At 40.3% G+C, this 17,673-nt stretch overlaps 1 protein-coding gene across 12 annotated transcripts in view; it reads left to right on the plus strand.

Moving 5' to 3' along the window:
- Positions 1-3,406: 3,406 nt before the first annotated feature.
- The window catches only part of LOC120793157 (zinc finger protein 469), a 186,662-nt gene continuing 172,395 nt past the window's right edge, over positions 3,407-17,673 (plus strand). For 4 of the 12 annotated variants that reach the window (XR_005707953.1, XR_005707949.1, XR_005707952.1 and 1 more), the window contains exons 1-2: positions 3,407-3,554; positions 16,715-16,780. The gene's annotated coding sequence lies outside the window, so the exon portion shown is untranslated. Of the gene's footprint in view, positions 3,555-4,219; positions 4,305-6,481; positions 6,726-6,845; positions 7,058-15,073; positions 15,114-16,714; positions 16,781-17,673 lie in introns of those variants that run through there. The other 8 variants (XR_005707948.1, XR_005707950.1, XM_040132939.1 and 5 more) reach the window with 4 other exon arrangements.

A 17,673-nucleotide genomic window follows, 5' to 3' on the forward strand; every position in this document is an offset into this window, starting at 1 on the left:
CCTCAGACAACAAGTACTGTGCTCCTTTTCTTGTCATTGTTTCTCATTTCTTGTCACGGTGGACAGCAGTGGAAAGCAGATTTAGCTGAGGACAGCTACTCTTGTTGGTGATTAATTTGGTTTCCTGTGACTCTCCATAACTAAGTCCTTACTATGTCTCCCGGCGTTGAGGACTGCCTTCCTTTACTTTGTTCTTGTTTTCATATTACTTTAGCCGCACATCTTCTTTTGTTTGTTTGATTTATCTAATTGTAAAATGCCAAAATTTTGGGGGAACTGTAATTTTGGAGGTAGAAGACCATGAAATAAAAGAGATGGTGCCAGTGGTAGACAGTACAAGTTACTTGTAGAATACCAAGGAAACTTTGAAGTTGTTTATTTCCCCCAGTTTTGTCTCTGTGAAAGATACATTCATGTCATTAAAACATGTTTGTGGTTGCTATAAAAGTGTGTTTTTATTTTGGTTTCTGTTTGTATTTTCTCTTTATTTCCATCAGCTGTGGCCATCAAACTGGCTTCAAAGTTTTTCAAGACAATACTTTTCTTTCATCTGCTACAAATAGATTACTGAGGGAAAGCGTGAAGTAATAGTTTGGTTTTGAGGTCGTTTCATTTTGAGCTAATTTCTTTACTATCTTTGAAGTAAATGTGTGTCATGTCAACTTCAGTAACCATCGGATTGGGCTACTGTATTGTCAGACAAAATAGACAGCGAAAATGAGCTGTGGTCAAAACAAGGTTTTGGTCATGAGACTGTAATTAATATGTCGGCTACATTATAACAGTCTCTTAGCTCTAATTCCTTTCTTCAAAATCCAAAATGTGCCCACTATGAGGTTATGTTTTCCTGTCTGTAATAACACAGGGTATGTATCGTTGTGTTGTGCTAGAGTGATGGTCCTCTAACGATGTATATCTCTGCAGTCAGTGAGACTAGAGATAAGTGATACACTCTGAGGCTGTGTGTTGGTTTGGGGAAGTTTCCCATGCTCAGTGTGATTTAATAGTGTATTTGGAGTTGGGGAAAGAACGAGGCGACAAAATGAACTTGGTAAAAAAACATCCACGGTCTTAACTGCTTCCTCTTGTTTCCTTTCACTGTTGTTGCCGTCTTGGACCCCCTTTATGCTGCCTCTTCGTCTTGCCCATTCCCCTCCCTGCCTCGCCTACGTATTCCCCTTCTTTCACTGAACTTGTGTTTTCCTTTCTTTCCTTGGGAAGCTGTGTTAAATTCCATTTACTCCCCTTTAAAATTATACACTAAGCCGGGCTAAAGTTTTGTGGGATAAAGCGGTGGGTCCATCCCTTTTGAAATAATCTTGATGTAGCTGAGTTCAAATGTTGGCTTGGACTTTGAAACCGCCCAGCCCGCCAACCCACAAGGTGACTGCTCCGTTAAGTCTTGTACTTAGAAGGAAACAGACCCTGCTCATAATGGTCTTTTGCTCTTCACTTTTACAACCTTGGGCTCCATCCAGGGGTGGGAGTGGTTACCATAGCAATAGGCCTTCTCTCAGGCTGCCTCTAAGATAACCTGCTGCAAACAGAAATGAATGATAGATGGAGATACGAGATGGTTTGGAAGCAGAATTTATGTTTGGGGAGAGGAAATGGAGTGATGGACAGAGACGAAGCGTCTTCTCCTGCAGTGACAGCCGCTCTACTGGCGTCTTCTACGACATGCAAATACCAGCCTCTGTTATACGCCTGGCTTTTACTCTGGCTGCAGAAATTCCCCTGCTCAAACTTTTAACAAGGCTGGAGGAGTTTTTCCAGGGTGTGCAAGGATGAGCAAACATATTTTTTGAGGCAAAAATGTCCAAACACAATGCGTCTCCAGGATCATAAATCAGCCATTGTTAATCTAAGGGAAACAAAGCTCTCCAAAGCCAGGATTTATCTGTCTCACACCAGTGGACAGATTAAAGCAGAGCAACACGATCACAGTTTACAACACATAAAACACATATTTTTTTTGTTTGGTTTATTTTTTTTGTATTTCTCACTCCCTAAATATTCCAAAAGGTCATGCACAAGGCCTGCAAAATTTGCATTTAGAAAAATATCTGTCCTTCGATTGGGTTTCCTGCTGCTTGTAAGCACAATGTATTCAGCTTTATACACTTTCAATTCTGGATGCGTGTGTTGCTTTGTTCTTAAATTAGACGGCAGCGAGTCTTGGACCCAGCCTTGCTGTTGTTACATGCATCATAAAATGGCATTGGCTGCTGAGTGTCAGTTTTTCAGATGTTGAAGTCAGTAGTCAGTAATTTAAGTGCCTTTTGGTTGCTTGATAAATGATGACAGGCTGCTAAAAAGATCTGTCTTGATCATACATTCGCTTTTTTGTCTTGCTTTTCATATGATTTGATTTAGTACTCTGTTAAGCTCTCCTTCCGACAGCACTAGTAAAATAATAGTTTTTTGGTTTAGATGCATAAATGTAGTTTTTACAGCAGTAAATATATAAAAAATCAGCAGTACAAATAATTTAATAGATACCAAAGAAAGGTCATCCATGTAAAATGGAAATGAAATTTCTTCTTTTTGTTAGTAAAAGAAATCAGTTCATCTGAAACTAGAGTTTATGTCAATACAGATGGAAATTTCCATTTTGAATCGGTAATTTCGTGATACAATCTAACGGTAATTAAACTGAATCTTGAGTCTTGAATATACTTTTGCAAGAACATTTGCAGTTTTGGTTATATTTTACTATAAGATGTCCTTGTTCCAAATCCAAGAATCAGGCAGAAATGAACTGTGATTAGTTCACAACAGACAGGTATAGTAAATATATTGTGGAGTCGAAATATAACTTACAATACCTAACCTGCGTGTGAAGAAATGACAAACTAGGAGCCAACTTGTGCCAAGGAGCAGGACCCGATAGATGTTCCTACGCACCACCACTGGTTATCACAACCTCTTACAGCACACTGAACCGGCTTAGGTTAATGCATTAACTAGTCACCTTACGTTGGTTAAAAGGTGATGCAGCTACACGACGACGTTTAAGTGCCGTGTTATTATTTTTCTGATTTGTACATTTTGCAACATCATTTTCCCAGTAGGAACTCTTAACTTTGTCTACCATTATTTATATCCTATATCTAGGAACGGGGATTTGTTCAAACGCGGCATGGCTTTTCGCGTCCTCGCCTGGCTCTCTTGTTACTTTGTTAACCTCCGACTCCATCAACTGGCACGAGGCTTTCAGAGAGTACCGGAGCGGAGGGCCGGCAGCCCCATCCGTTTAGACTCGGTGTCAGCTGAAAACCTCGGGGATGGGAAGGACAGTTCATTCAGAACCAGCCGGGGGATGCCTTGACTCGTGGAGAGCAGTGAAACGTGTGAGAAGTGGGTGCGCGGAGCGCAGCTGAAACTGCGTGGATGGGAGGTACTCCGTCAGTTTAGGGACCAGATGTGTGAGAGAGTAGAGATACAAACTCCCCCAGACGGCGGCTACAAAATGCTTCCTGGTCAGCGAGTCTCCTGAAATCAAACAGCTGTCAGCTCCGACCCTCGATTGACTTCTCGCTTTAGCGTCGAAGGTAAGTTTAACGTTTATTGCACATCTGTATTTTTTTTTTTTTTTTTTTTTTTTTTTTTTTACGTCGATGTCCTGGAGGAGAATTTAAGACGTGATGACGTGAGGGCGTAACTACTTCTGACAGACTCACGACCCGCTTTCCGATGTCTCTCGGCTGATCTCTTTAGTATGTTCCCTTACTTTTTGACCGCCGGTATTAACTTAAAAAGCCGAGCCAGTGCGGTCCAACCCAGTCCAAATGTCGAGGCAGGGCTTCTCGCGGCACCGTGGCTCACGATGTGCCTCGGCTGACAGCTTAGCAAACGTCTTGCTGTGAAGAATGAAGCAGGTGGATCTTGCCGAGGACCCACAATCACGTCAACATAAAACAAAATAAGTATTTGAAGATTTTAAAAAGCGGTGTAGCCTAATACGTTACAGGCCATGACCTAAATGGGAAAAGTAAATCATAATAGTCTCCTATTTTAGCCTATACCACATGCAACCTCATTGAAGGTGGCCCTTCTGTGGCTCTCACTACCTGTGAACTGCCAAAGAGTACGGGGCCTCCCGTGACATGACACGATTCAACCGAACAGGGCTGCAATCGGTGCTTGTTGTGTGTGTGTGTGTTGAGGTGTTGGTAGGGGTGAGCGGGTGGGTTGCGAGGCATCGTGTCTCGGGTGGCGAGGAGGCCGCGCCTGTCACACGAGCCACAGCGCCATGAACCTTCAGACCTGACGCGCGGACATTCACCGGAGGCATCTATCCGGTGAGCTCAGTGGTCTCGTTTAAGCAAACGAACGTAACCCGTTTTACCAGCATCCAATGCCACTATGAGCAGGTTTAAGGACAAGTTATCGAGAGCCTACTGTTAACTGTGAGCTGCAGGAAGTTAAATAAGATCAACGCTGCCTCTGTTCAAATACTAAGACTCATGGGAAGACTCTCGCTCGGTGCAATGTTTTATTTAGTAAGCTGCGTTTGCAGCAGGTACTCAGACTCGGTTGTCAATATATGGAAGACAGCACCTGACATCGTGCATCTTTCGCCTCTGTTATTTCTCTCTCCTTATTGTGGAATGCTCTGTGACAAATGGCAGATGGCAACTCACTGAAAAATCCAGACTGATAATGTCTGTGTAAATATGCATCAGGGGAAGGATAACTTCACTTTGAGAGACATGTATTTTTCTTACAGTATAAGTCAGAGACGGAAATGACTGCATCTTGCTGTGTATTTTTGTTCACAGTTTGTGAGTTCTTACATGCCAGAATGGTCCTTTGTTTTCAGAGACATTAGGGACTGAGAGAGGTCGTCCAGTTTGGACAGAGGCCGACTCTGATTCCATGGGAGAACGACTGCTTGTTTGTTAACGCCAGAGAGCTCTCACGTGATGAAAGGAAACTCCAATTTGCTTTTCACTGAGCAGACATGTAAGTGCTCTGAGAGAGGCTGTGTTTGATTTACCTCCTCTTATCTTTGTTATGGTTATAAATATGATTATGCCAGATGTGGCATGCGGTACAAGGCTTTGTCTGGAGCCATAAATGGTTGATATCTCAAAGCATGTTTTCCTCTAGTCCAACCGTACAAGGAGGTCAGCCCAGGAAAACAGGGACAGAGAGGTTTCTGGGGCTGTTGAACAACAGTGTCTGACACTGCATCCCACAATCTCTGGTTATATTCACACATTAACAATGTTCTCAGATAGTCACTCTGTGTGTGTGTGTGTGTGTGTGTGTGTGTGTGTGCGGCTTGCTAGCTCACATTTATTTACAGTGTGTTTGTGTGGAAGCAAGGGAGAGAGACGTGTTTTATTGTTTTTTTTCAGTGTTCATGAGCCTTAGAAAAGTGAGCTACTTGCCTCCTATTGGTGTATTAGCATGGAGCAAAAAAGTCTCAGAAAGTCTTCTTGTCTGATTCTGGGCTTGTGCTCTGTAAGCACAGAGTCTCAGGCCAAGCCATTCACTGGCTCACCTAATCTGCACAAGACAGCCTGCCACCAAAGTCACTAGAGGACAAGAGACAGCAAAGCCTTGTTCGGCCTTCGAACATGTCTCTGGCTAGACAGGCTGGACAAATGACAGCAGCGTGGAGTTATAATGAGTTTTCACATTCACTGAAAACCAAGACACGGAGGGATCAGCGGGATTGGACTGATTCAGCGTAGATGACTCATGCAGAGTTTTTTTTTCTGACATTGCAGTGGAGATAGTTGCGGAGTGATCAAGAGGATCAACGGATGGAAGGATTGGTTAAGACATATTTTTATGGGGTGAAAGAATTACAAAAGGAGACAGGGAGAGAGGAGGAGAGCTAAACAACATGATTTCCAGTTTTAGCGGGGCTAAAAAGTAAGGCATGTATACTCGCGATGGCAGGTGTTTACTTAACAATTAACAGATGTTTAGCACATACTTTTGTAACAGCCAACTGACCATTACAGCTCTCTTCTTAGTTAACGTGGTTAGTCATTGTCAGCTAATATAACATTTCAAACACATGCTCGAAAGTGATTTATACATCCATTGAGGGGAATTTCATTTTCCCTGGTTTATCATAGACAGTTGATATTGCAATTTTGTCGCATCTTTCCACAATTACGTGTGATAGCTTCTTATCATCTATGATAGTGTACAGTGGAGGGTAAGAGAAGAGAGGGGAGGGCGAGTGTGAGTGACCGATAAAGATGATAAATTGGAATTTTAAGATGATCGATAGTTATATTTCTCATTCCTTCTTTCTGGAAGTGATGCTTGAAAAACTGAGGTAATATTTTATGTAGGGAGTAGACGTTTGCCTTTCACAACAACAGATGTTTACATTTAATGGGGAGAGTACTGTACTAACTTTTGTTACAGAGTGATCTTGTTTCTTTAAAGGAGTGTTGCATTATGGGTTGTTTGTAGCCTTAATGTTGCTGGGCTGGCAAATTTCTCTCTTACGGACTACAGTGAAGTCTCCAGTAAGCCCAGTCAAATCTATTGGAATTATTTGCTGGCTCATGGTGCATGATTTGCCACCACAGAGGAAATACATGAGGGCATCTTTACAGCAGAAATACAGTGGGTCAGAGAATAAAACAGTGAAATAGCCACAGAACATCTTGTTAGAAAACGGTGAGCCCCAAAGACAGTCAGAGAGACTCTCTCTGTGCTGCCATATCCACCTGCTTCTAACACTGGAGTGTGTGAGTATGTTCCTTTGTGTGTTTCTTATCTTTAAAAACTTTGTATCTCAGAGAGCCAAAGTGAGATCCGTATTTCCAGGTTCTGTTCCAGACATAAGAGAACCTGCTTCAGAGCTGCACTGAAAACGCAGCCCTAGCTCCGACATTTCGAGTTGTCAAAGAAGGAAAGGCACAGGTGAAACAAATTCGGTTAACGATGGCCATTAGGTGTCCCAGGGAGCCATTCAGGCAGCGTGCACGATTACCAGGACCTTGCAACTAGTCGACTTAAATGGAACACAGTCGCTCTTAATGTTACCAGTTACACCTGGGCTGTGTCTGCTGCGAAAAAGGTCAGTAGTATGTCATGCAGTTCACTTCATTTGTGACGACAGGGGTGGTAACTAGTAAAAGGTGGTCCGCCCTCTGAGCGTGACAACCGCAAAAACCACATTGTAGCAGGAGTTAATTTTATCGGTAACTAGTTCCCTGGATGATTCAACAGCAGTGAGCAAACATCGTTTAAAAAGAAATCTGTCTTGAGCAACAAAGCTTGGTTCAAAAATGCAGAGTTCAAAATACAGAAGACCTACTGTACATGGCAGTGCAGCGGCAATGACCTGCTATCTGACAATGGTGTAAAGGAGAAACTGTTGAGAAAAAACCTGATGTACCGTATATATGAGCACTGCCATGCTAGAAAAATTGCTGTTGTTGTATTGTTAATTTTACGGAAGCCCTGAGAGGCAAGTGAATTTTTATTCATTTATTTATTTATTTGCCAGAATCGTTTCTACAAGTTTGTTTGTTTTTTTTTTTTTTTTTTCATCCGTGAAAACAGGTGACACAATTTGTCACCTGCCTGCCCTGAGAGGCAAGTGAAACATTTTTTTGGGGGGAGAGATTTTTCTTAAGTGTTTGTTTTTGTAATACTCGTTTCAGCCACAAGAGGCTGAAGTGCACCACTACCCCAGTCTAAAAAGGACTAAAAGCATTCATGTTTTTCTTCCATGGGATTTTTAACGTCTCCATGCACAGTAAACACAAGGTACATATATTGTGCGTTAGCAAGTTACATAACATTACTGTCATGTCTTTCTTTTGAAAATGTATATTAAGTGGCCAATGCATTCTGCCAGACAGGCTTTAGGAAGTCAAGTGAGATGGTATAAATAGTGACAAAGTCCACACATCAAGCAGGTTGTGTTGGATGAACGGGTCAAGTATATGACTTTCACCCAGAAGACTGAGGTTTGAATTCTTTTTTATTTTTTGACTTAGTTAACTAATTATTTTCAGTTTTTACTTTATTTTAGAACTTTTTGTGGCTTTCTGCCAGAAAACCTTTCTGCCAGATACACCTATTTTTTTCACCTGTTGTCATTGCTGGGAAAAAAAAAGTCTTTGAAAAATAATAAATAAACAAAAAACCCAAAAATTGCCTCACAGGGCTTCCATATATAGACTGTTATTGTGAAGTGGCTCTTTAGCTCTCTTCGGGGCTCTGGATGGACAGAGGTGATAGATTGGTTTAAGGTATAAAAAGCACTTCCTAAAGCACTATTATAGGAGTATTCTGTTTAAGGTCATTTGAAAACCTGTTTTTTTTTTTTTTTTAGCAAAAATCTGGTGATGTGGCTAGAAATTTACAGAGATCATTTCACAGTTAACAACAGCACTAACTTTTTCCTTGGATTCTCTGTTAATGAAAGTTTTGGTAGGCCTAGCTGTGGTGACTGTTGTTGCTCATTCTAATTGCTATGTTTTTCTTAAAAAAAAAAAAAAAAAAACCCACTTCTCCGCACCCTAGCAGCGACTCCTGGGAAAGACCTACAGTACTTGACATAGGATGTTTAAACATCAAATGTAACAGCTTTCAGGATCATTAAACTTCCAGTCACCCACAAGAGTGGTGTCTTTCACCTATGGCTCATGCCCAGCACATACTCTCCATTTCTTTGCACCTTAATGTCTTAATGCCTCTTCTGCTGCCTGCCACGTCATGTCATTCTCTTTGTTTTTTCTTCATGACCTCCACAAAGTGTGTAGCAAAACCAAGAGAAGAGAAAACTAGAAGCAGATCCTCATTAAATCTCTCACAGTGAAATAAATCACATGCACCCCTTTAGCTGGAAAAAACAGGAAATACAGGGACACGGATTGTGATCTGTACCTCCCAGCTCAGGCTGAATTTTGGCTGAGCTGTTCAGGTCCAATCAGGCTCTGGTGCTGTAAGATAGACAGTGGCTCAGGATTGTCCCATGGTTATGATGTAAGTGAAGAAAGTAGAGGGGAGAAAAGATACGGGGCTCTGTTGCCTTCCAGCTCTGACAATTATCTTTGCAATCAGTGCTGGACAAGAACCTTTTCATTTAAGGGATGCACCCTGCCTGCACCACTCAGCTCAGCCATATTCAGCCCAGTAAAATGAGGTGAATGTTGCTGTACCCAGCTGTGTCTTGGCTCATAGATAGTTTAGTGCAATTAGAGAGCGAGAGACAAGATCAGGCAACACCCAAAAGGCTTTGTTGTCACTGCTGAGTAACATGATGAAGTGAGTGTGGCTGGCAGTGGCCCTCAGAAGGCCAAGGGATAAATCAAATGTAAACCTGAGGGATTAACAAATCTCCAGAACCTGCACAGAGTGAACTCACAAAACCTAACACAACGTCAAAGTCATCCATTTTGTTGTAAGGGCAAAACACAGCATAGCATCAGTGAGATAGAATAATGAGGTCAAGCTGAAACAGAGTGCATAATGGCCACAGACTGTTGTACATCTGCATCAGTGAAGAAAAGGCATTTGATTGGACTGTATGTTTTCGAACTATAAAGAAAATATAGTGTTATCAAAGATTAGTGTGGTAATGTCTTACTGTAGTCTTAAAGCTCCATTTAGTGATACCATAGGTGTGTGGTGTTGCTGGTGGTGGTGTGACGTGTGGTGACTAATTCTCTGCCATCTGGTTCAGCTCTTTTTGATCACATGATCCGTGGGTAGAGGAGCTGGGTTACAATACAAAAGCACACACACACTTTTGAAGATCACATTTAAGATTTCCTGTTTTTGTGTTTTATTTTCTAACCAAGCTGGAGAGCGAACCAAACGTACAGTATTTGGTTGTCTTTAGCTTTTTTTTTTTTTTTTTTTTTTAGAAAATGTAGCTGAAACACTTTTTCTTCTTTCTCTAAAATATCCCCTCCATAAATTTTTCATCACCATTCTTGCTTTCAGATATTTGTTGAAAGTTGTTAACCCGCAAATCTGGTCTAAAATGCTCGGAATTAGATCACATCTTTAAACACGGGACAGATGTATTCATGCTGATTCAACATGTCAATGATGTCCAAGAATATTTCTTTCTACCCACACTGGAGAAGCCTTAGTCATATTAAATTAATTAAAGATTCTCTCCATTCAACTTCATATATCAGACTGATATCTTTATTAACCCATCCTATCTTCTTCTTCGCTACTTATAAACAGTGCTCTACACAGATGCAAAAAAACTTCAGTGATTAGCAGCCTGCCATTAAAAGTTCTGATGGCTATATCCTGATGTAGAATCGGAAGGGGGTGATTTATTCGTTCAGGTTGTAATTGCTGAACTCATTCATAAAAACTGGTTCACAAAGCTGTTATTGATGTTGTGTAAGGATCAATTGCTTTCAAAGAGATGATAGCAAATGTGTGGGGAGATGAATGAGGAGTGAAGATTAGTGAGTCGGCTCTCGCTTTGTCTCTTTGGCTCAAACATTCCTGGTTTATGATGCGGAGAGTGCTACCTGAAGATATATTGACAGAAACATGACATTGGATTCCTGAGAATGTGTGTATGTGCCCTGTAGTCTCTCTCTCTCTCTCTCTCTCTGTTTGTGTGTGTGTGTGTGTGTGTGTGTGTTGGCAGTATTGACTGTCTATATTACTCTTCTGTGTCATTTTATGTAATCTTTTTTTATTCCTTCTTTGTGCGCTACTTTCTCTGAAGACAGACCATTTTAGGCGAGTGTAAAACATCTTGCGCTGAGACAAGGAAGCAATGAATTAAACTTCAGTAGCAGATCCAATAGACTGCAATACACTGTGTTCACAAAATATGCTGTGTTTCTCACCTGGAATGACTCTCTCACTGTTACTATCCCCTTTGCTGTTACTCTTCATCTGTGCATACTGAAGTTAACAGGTTCAAACCCCCTTCGAGGTTTGCTATCTGGGAAACATAGAGAATCACTAACTAAGCAGAAGTAGATGAGGCAGGCTGAAGGAAAGTGGATATGGAAACATTTCAGAGTGATTTTTCAGATGCACATTGATTATAGTACATCACTGGAAAAATATTCTAGGATGAAAATTGCGTTAAAAATTGTGTTCTTGGCCAGAAGGATGATTTTTCATACTGACGATCGAAAATGGATAATCTGCATGATGAACCAAATTTGTGTTTGATACACACCCATATCTGTTTTCTAACATTATGGGCGTATGGATTTCTGATTTTCATTTTGACTTTATGTTCTTTTATTTTACGTAGTAACATGGTTTGTAGGTAATTGCAAAATACAGATTTAAAAAAAAAAATTTATTTCTTGGAAGTATACACAGAAGTTGGTTTTAAAAAGACAGGGAATGAATGGATTACAGGAACTGAAATATAGTAGCTATCAGATTCTCCATAGTAGAGGCGGCTGTAAGAGATCTCTCTGGTTTTTAAAACTTGACAAACATGTTTACATTATGTACATTGGCTGCAGTAAAGTTGCATTTTATCCCATCTCAATACAGTATCAAATCTGCTTGTTGAATGCAAATTCATGTGAATCCCTTATCAAGTCTATTTAGGTTTAAAGTAATAGTTCAGTATTCGCTCAGCATTCGCTCCTTTGCTTTCTTGCCAAGAGTTAGATGAAATGGTTGATATCACTCTCATGTCTGTCCCCTAAATATAAGGTTACAGCCAGCAGCTGGTTAGTTTAGCTTATTTTAGCATAAAGATTGGAAAAGAGGGAAACAGCTAACCTGAAGGTATAATCCTTCTACCAGTACCCCCAAAGCTCACAATTAACAAATTAACAAATGTTATCATTTATTTAATGCATACAAAAGACTAAGTGTAAAAACATCAGGCTGTGGTTTTATGGGTTTTACTGTATTGACTGGACAATCTACAACATTAAACATATATGTTACCAAGTGATGTACTGTTCTAGAGTTAGCTTAAAGCTAATTTTTAATTTTTAAATTAAACTTTTCATCAGTTTTAAGCAACAACACTTTCAAAAATTTTAAGCAATAAAATGTATAACCAAGAACTTAAAAATGCCAGATAAATTACATATTTGTTATTCATATAAACTGTATGAATGTTTGGTGCAGTGCTCTTCTAATAAAAAAGAATGACAAGATAAAGATTTATTTGACACAGAGCTTTAAAACTCTGTGTATTTTATCCCCCTGGAACCAAATCAAAAATGGAGCCAGCTACGACAAACCAACCCTGTGAATCTGAGTATAATGATGTGTAATTTGAGCATTTGACTCAGCTGAGCCAAACTCATACCAAAGAGTCATTCTGAAGAGTATTCTAGACACGAGAATTGGCCCATTGGCCTTGTTCAGATATAAATATAGCGAGAGCCGCTCAGGTAATAGAAATGGTTTTGTTGCTAGAAAAAGGAAATGTTGGATATTTAGACATCTTATTCAATTATTAATATTTGTATTTTCTGTTTAGGCTAGCAGGATTGCATTATTGTAGTGTTGTGAGTTTCTGTGTAAACAGTAGTTTTTTCTAGTATTTATAATGGAAGCACTCGCGTCCTTGTATTATAAGATATGTGGTCCAGGTCATTACTGACCAGGACCTCCACTTTGAGGCATACACCCAGACCTATGAAGTCACTGCTTGTGTTGAGTGAATGTATTTTGATTAGACATTAGATCTTGGTCATTACTGATCCATCTCTGTATTAGTTCTATTTATGATTTCATCCCTCTCTGCTGTGATTGCTACCACATGTCAGGCTACGGGCATCAAAGGCCTACACAGGGCTGTAGTAACTGAGTTTGTATGGGGGTTCAGGAGCCCCTGTAATGGGCTTTGAAGCCTGCTGATGAAGAGGTTGGTGGGTGGGTGGTGGGATGATGTGAGGACAGTCAGGGGAGCAGTGGGAGGATAGAGGGGCATGCAGGGCAAATTGAGGAAAGAAGGGGATTTGGGCAGACCCATCCTTGGGCTTGCCTATGCTGATGAAAGAAATTTGGATCATGTAGATGCCTCGTGTATATGTAAACACCTACTAGATACACACTAAAGGTATTATGGGTTTGTGTGTTTCCAGTTATCTGTGTATATATTTGTGTTTTAGCTTCTGGGAATTGTGGATTACCCAGCGATTAGTGTCTATTTGATGGCATGATGTTTTTTGAGTGAATTCAGCAAAGCCCTTGACATGATAGTTCTTTAAGACAGGATATGTTACATGTATCCATAATAAGCGCAGGGGGGATTTGGTTGTCAGGTTCTACCCCAGGTGGAGTGTACATCTGTCCAAATGATCTGTGTGGAGAAAAGCACATGAGAAATGGGGAAAACAGCTGCGGGCGTTCGTGAACATACAAAAACAGTCTCACCGTGATTTTCCAAAGAAAAAAAACGGCTTGACAGTATAATCAAATGACAGAGGAACAGTTTGGCGTTTTCTTCGGTTTGTCTTTCTGGCTAGCTGTCCTGTTGGTGATGGGAAGCCAGAGGCGTCGGTGGTGAAGGAGACCCCAAACTTTAGCGGAGGAGGAGCGGAAGAGGCCTACAAGGAAGATTGAATCACCCTATTTTGATTCGTGGCATCTTCTTTGGACAGGGGGATATTGTTTTTTCCCTGTCCCTGAGCCAATTGGACATTTTGCTATTGTTTTTCATTTACACAAAATTCTATACGGGTTGATAGGTGTCAGAGAGGTGCAAAGAGGGGTTCGCATACCCAGGCCATAATGCACTATTGCTGCTTTTCTTTGTTGTATTTATTTTTTCTCTTATAATTCAGGACATTTGTTGGCATAACTTTTTTTTTTTTTACTATTTTGTTAGGTTATATAGGTAACCCTGGGAATATCACGTATATTTTTGATTGCAGCCCTCAAGAAATTGCTCAGAGAACTTTCCGTGATCAGCTCCATTCTCAGATAACACTTCTCAGCAATTACCCAGCCAACCGAGACAAGTGAGCGAATACCATCACCAGAACTGACTGAAAGAGGCTAAAGATATTTGGTTTCTTGGGTGTGAAAAAAAACCCAATAAGATTGTGGGCTATATCTTTCTGTGTCCACAGTTCATGGTAACCTGAGAATGATGTTTTCAATGATTTGATAAGAACCAAGTGTTACACAGGCTTTTGGCAGCGGCTCTTTGGCTCAGGTGTCGCTACTCTCCACTGGCACGGTACTAGAGAGCAACAGAGCATCCTCATGGGCAGCCAGTGTTTCTGCTGAACCCATTCTCTTCTGTCTGTTCCAGAGATACGTCTTTGTGATTGGTGAGGAAAAGTTACATTGTGCAGTACATGGACCCCGAAAAAGAGGCCCGTGGGCCTTTGAAAATAACAGCTTTCCAATACTACACACTGAGCACATCCAATCCTCCTTGATTCAAACCATGTGCATGAAACAAGATAATGCGTTTTCAGAATAGTCTACAAAGAGTATTTTTTGTTCAGTACCATGTGCAGTTGTCAGTGTGGCTGGAGGGTCTGACTGAAAAGCTCTCATTTTGTGGACAGGGACCCATTTGCCTCTATGAATATTTAGATGGGAAGACCACAGTGGTTATAAACAAACAGTACCTGTAGTAGACAATGACATAAAAATTATACATAACTGTGTGTGCAAAACACGCTATACTTTAGAAGCAATTAACCATTCACCTGTGAAACTTTCCCTCCACCAGACGTACACTCTCTTATCAGTGAAACTCTTTATCAGCCTTATAGTCCTCAACAACAGGCTTTTAAAGTCAGTAAACTCCTGAGAACCTTCAAAAAACACCATTATTTTGGCCTTCCTTTGCTGTGTCTTCCTCTCCACCTGTTAGTGATCGGTTTTAATGTGTCTCACCTGAGAGACGTCAGGCTAATTAGTTCTGGCCACTGGCAGAGAAGCACGTTTTACCCTTAACCTTGTTTGCCAGCTTTTTCCCCATCTCCCTGTCGTCTTTTGCACCTAGATGCATGCTGTGGCTTTTCCTGTATAAATATTGCCTAGTTTGTATACAGTAAATGTCTCAACTAATGTAATGTAATTGCCCAAAATGTCTTCCAGACCTTGTATTCTACCATCATAGTTTCCTCCTCAGGATTATCAGAGACTGAGACGCTGAGATGTCCCCTAATGAACATGAGCATCAGGTTGACAGGGTAGTGTCCTTGTTTCTTCGCAGAAAATTTCTAAAACGGTTGGTCCACAGAGGGGACCCCTCTCTTAGGCACCTAATCACCACATATCAGACAAGAGCAAGCATGCTTAAGGAAGAAGTATTATGTTTATGGTTCTCATTTGGTGGAATGATCTGTGCTATATTGAATTACCAGTGCTGTCCACCACTTTGCAACCTTAACCTTTGTCATACTTTATTAACCAAAACAAAATCCAGCTCATTCTCATGTTGTGTGTTAAGCTTCACTGCTGACAAATCAGTTTTAAATCCAGTTTATTGAGGTCCTTTCAGAAAAAAAGAGTGCACTAATTACAGTTCCACAAGCCACATTGCTGTGTCAGGCGATTGAGATTCAGATTTACTATTGAAAATCCATCTAAAAGCAAAAATTCATGTTTTTATGTTTTGATTTCATTCCCTTCTTGTTTATTACTCTTTTGTCAAATTCAACTAGAAATAAATCACAGATTGTCACTGTCCAGCTGGGCTGAGTTCAGTTGGAATTAAGATGGGTTGCCTAGCTCTTCTGTAATATGAATCATTGTTAGCATCTCCACTAATATATCACTCTATGTTCGAGGCTAGGAGGAGAGCGTACTTTTAATGTTTCTCAACCCTAAGCTGATTCAAAGGACCTTGCATGCTCTCTCTAGTAAATGTGTCTTTCCTCTACTTTCATGTCTCCAAATTTCAGAATACCGCTGTCTTTTGTTTAGTTCAGCTGACTTTTACCAAATATTTTGCTGTTTTTAGTGAGCTGAAAAATTCACATGTGGCATCATATTGCTTTTAATTGCTTTACTGGATATGCTCTGGTCTTAAAGTAAATCCATGAATAAATGAAAACAGTGATTGGAACCCTTTTAAAGATCCCGTCCCTCCCACAATTGATAGCGCGGGCACAGATTCACAGTGAACAGCGAGAGTCATCACTTCAAGCCACTGTGTTTTCATTGGTTCCCTCGTACTTTGTGGAGCTCTTGTGTTTGACTGACACAAAGTTTGACACAGCGTGGTTATATTTATGTTGAACATGGAAATCATTTGTTTAATTAGTTGTTGCTGTGCATCTAGCACACATGAACCTTTTTTGTGACTTTACAGTGATCCCAGTGTTGGGCATGCTGTTTCTTACTACTGCAATAGATGGGCTGGGCTATTCTGTTGTCATTTTCCTGATTGATTAGCATTGTTTTTGCATCGTTGCATAGTTTATCTTGCCAAAGACATTTAGGGTTTTATGCAACTATTTAAGTGTGTCCAAGAAACACTTTCACAATGATGCAATTCTACCGTTTCAGGGTTAGCTTTCTCGTGGACTGGAAAGGGATATTGGGATTAGGGGAGTGTCTTTTATGGGATCATCTTAGTGATTATTGATTTGTTCTTTCCTGGGTGCTATCCATTTGTCTTTCATCCAGATGTATGTCTGTGCCCTTGTTCCTCTGCCTAGCTGCGCTGCTGTCTTTTTTACATATCAAACTCATTGAGGGCTTTAGTCAGCCAGTGATGTGTAATTCTTTCACTGCTGTGTCTAAGTGTGTAACAAACAACTGTTTTGTCTACTCTTGTCCCTGATAGGAGAGTGTGACCAAGCAGCAGATATCAGCTGCTGAAAGAGGTACTACTCATACAGAAACTGAAACTGTAAGTGCAGAAATATTTAAGCATGTATTAATAACCAATTATTATGTTGCACCTGCATTGCATGTATACCGGCTGTATGTATCCCTTGTGCTGTGTGTGATGTACTGTATGTGCACTGATGCGTCACACATACATAACTATTATATGGAAAGAAAGAAGTCTCAATACAAGTGAGGAATGACTGTCATAATGCACAAACAGACAGATCTGTGTAAGTATTGTATAATATAAAGATTTTAGATTTTTTTTATCAAAATTGCCATTCAAATTGAATGAATGTGTAGCAGTTTTACAAATAATTATAGTTTAACTTGAATAAATGCATACATGTCAAGTATTACTCTTCAGTCCTAATACAGAAAGTGCTTAGAAAAATTCTTCCAATGTAAGCCAGTCTAAGATGCATGTTTAAAAATAGGTCTAAAAATTAGTACATGTGCATGCATTTACATCTTTATGTAAATCTATGTTTGTCACAGGACAGTGAACTACAAAATTTTCTCTTTCTCTGTTAATGTTTACTGTGTATTCTATGTGTATTGGGGAAACTATCAGCAGATTTTATCAGGTTAAAGTGCCCAGATACCAGGAGAGTGAGGTCAATATATTTCCTGGGGTACATTATGATAGTGAGGGTTCTTGGGAAATGCAAGAATCACGTTTGGCTTTCAACCACATGATGTGTTAAAGGAATCCTCAAAAATATATATATCTTCTGAGTATCAATTACTCATGTCTTGTGTGCATGAAAGGTGGCTCTGAACAGTGTAGCACGCTCCTTTGCGGAGGATGACAGCTGTTGTCATCTTGGATTCACAGCAGTCACAATGAATTCCAATGGTGACTCTGAGTCATGGCAAAAATCATGTTTACATATTAAATTGTCCATAGAA

The sequence above is a fragment of the Xiphias gladius genome, chromosome 8 (genome assembly GCF_016859285.1).
Source record: "Xiphias gladius isolate SHS-SW01 ecotype Sanya breed wild chromosome 8, ASM1685928v1, whole genome shotgun sequence".
NCBI lineage: Eukaryota > Metazoa > Chordata > Actinopteri > Istiophoriformes > Xiphiidae > Xiphias > Xiphias gladius.